Raw genomic sequence first — 2500 nt, 5'->3', positions numbered from 1 at the left:
CGCTCGCGCAGCCAAAAATGGCCAGTTTTGGCCCGTTTTTGGGCTGTTTTGGCCTGTTTTTGGTCTGTTCTGGCGTGGCGCGGTGACCGTCGTGAGCGGAGCAAAACGTCAGCCATCTCAGCACCTTGGAACCCCCCGGGTGGCACAGGGCTGGATGGGGCTTTCGTATAGCAGGGACGGTGCTGCCTCACGCTTCGCTCGCTGTTCGCCGCTCGCCGCTCGCTCGCGCAACCTAAAATGGCCAGTTTTGGCCCGTTTTTGGGCTGTTTTGGCCTGTTTTTGGTCCGTTCTTGCGTGGCACGGCGACCGTCGTGAGCGGAGCAAAACGTCAGCCATCTCAGCACCCTGGAACCCCCCGGGTGGCACAGGGCTGGATGGGGCTTTCGTATAGCAGGGACGGTGCTGCCTCAGGCTTCGCTCGCTGTTCGCCGCTCACCGCTCGCTCGCTCAGCCAAAAATGGCCAGTTTTGGCCCGTTTTTGGGCTGTTTTGGCCTGTTTTTGGTCCGTTCTTGCATGGCGCGGTGACCGTCGTGAGCGGAGCAAAACGTCAGCCATCTCAGCACCCTGGAACCCCCCGGGTGGCACAGGGCTGGATTGGGCTTTCGTATAGCAGGGACGGTGCTGCCTCACGCTTCGCTCGCTGTTCGCCGCTCGCCGCTCGCTCGCGCAGCCAAAAATGACCAGTTTTGGCCCGTTTTTGGGCTGTTTTGGCCTGTTTATGGTCCGTTCTTGCGTGGTGCGGTGACCGTCGTGAGCGGAGCAAAACGTCAGCCATCTCAGCACCCTGGAACCCCCCGGGTGGCACAGGGCTGGATGGGGCTTTCGTATATAGCAGGGACGGTGCTGCCTCTCGCTTCGCTCGCTGTCCGCCGCTCGCCGCTCGCTCGCGCAGCCAAAAATGGCCAGTTTTGGCCCGTTTTTGGGCCGTTTTGGCCAGTTTTTGGCCTGTTCTTGCATTGCGCGGTGACCGTCGAGAGCGGAGCAAAACGTCAGCCATCTCAGCACCCTGGAACCCCCCGGGTGGCACAGGGCTGGATGGGGCTTTCGTATAGCAGGGACGGTGCTGCCTCTCGCTTCGCTCGCTGTCCGCCGCTCGCCGCTCGCTCGTGCAGCCAAAAATGGCCAGTTTTGGCCCGTTTTTGGGCCGTTTTGGCCAGTTTTTGGCCTGTTCTTGCATTGCGCGGTGACCGTCGAGAGCGGAGCAAAACGTCAGCCATCTCAGCACCCTGGAACCCCCCGGGTGGCACAGGGCTGGATGGGGCTTTCGTATAGCAGGGACGGTGCTGCCTCTCGCTTCGCTCGCTGTCCGCCGCTCGCCGCTCGCTCGTGCAGCCAAAAATGGCCAGTTTTGGCCCGTTTTTGGGCCGTTTTGGCCAGTTTTTGGCCTGTTCTTGCATTGCGCGGTGACCGTCGAGAGCGGAGCAAAACGTCAGCCATCTCAGCACCCTGGAACCCCCCGGGTGGCACAGGGCTGGATGGGGCTTTCGTATAGCAGGGACGGTGCTGCCTCTCGCTTCGCTCGCTGTCCGCCGCTCGCCGCTCGCTCGTGCAGCCAAAAATGGCCAGTTTTGGCCCGTTTTTGGGCCGTTTTGGCCAGTTTTTGGCCTGTTCTTGCATTGCGCGGTGACCGTCGAGAGCGGAGCAAAACGTCAGCCATCTCAGCACCCTGGAACCCCCCGGGTGGCACAGGGCTGGATGGGGCTTTCGTATAGCAGGGACGGTGCTGCCTCTCGCTTCGCTCGCTGTCCGCCGCTCGCCGCTCGCTCGTGCAGCCAAAAATGGCCAGTTTTGGCCCGTTTTTGGGCCGTTTTGGCCAGTTTTTGGCCTGTTCTTGCATTGCGCGGTGACCGTCGAGAGCGGAGCAAAACGTCAGCCATCTCAGCACCCTGGAACCCCCCGGGTGGCACAGGGCTGGATGGGGCTTTCGTATAGCAGGGACGGTGCTGCCTCTCGCTTCGCTCGCTGTCCGCCACTCGCCGCTCGCTCGCGCAGCCAAAAATGGCCAGTTTTGGCCCGTTTTTGGGCCGTTTTGGCCAGTTTTTGGCCTGTTCTTGCATTGCGCGGTGACCGTCGAGAGCGGAGCAAAACGTCAGCCATCTCAGCACCCTGGAACCCCCCGGGTGGCACAGGGCTGGATGGGGCTTTCGTATAGCAGGGACGGTGCTGCCTCTCGCTTCGCTCGCTGTCCGCCGCTCGCCGCTCGCGCAGCCAAAAATGGCCAGTTTTGGCCCGTTTTTGGGCCGTTTTGGCCAGTTTTTGGCCTGTTCTTGCATTGCGCGGTGACCGTCGAGAGCGGAGCAAAACGTCAGCCATCTCAGCACCCTGGAACCCCCCGGGTGGCACAGGGCTGGATGGGGCTTTCGTATAGCAGGGACGGTGCTGCCTCTCGCTTCGCTCGCTGTTCGCCGCTCGCCGCTCGCTCGCGCAGCCAAAAATGGCCAGTTTTGGCCCGTTTTTGGGCTGTTTTGGCCAGTTTTTGGCCTGTTCTTGCGTGGTGCG

This window comes from Musa acuminata, unplaced genomic scaffold, assembly GCF_036884655.1.
Source record: "Musa acuminata AAA Group cultivar baxijiao unplaced genomic scaffold, Cavendish_Baxijiao_AAA HiC_scaffold_407, whole genome shotgun sequence".
Lineage (NCBI taxonomy): Eukaryota > Viridiplantae > Streptophyta > Magnoliopsida > Zingiberales > Musaceae > Musa > Musa acuminata.
Note: the sequence above shows the minus strand (reverse complement) of the source record.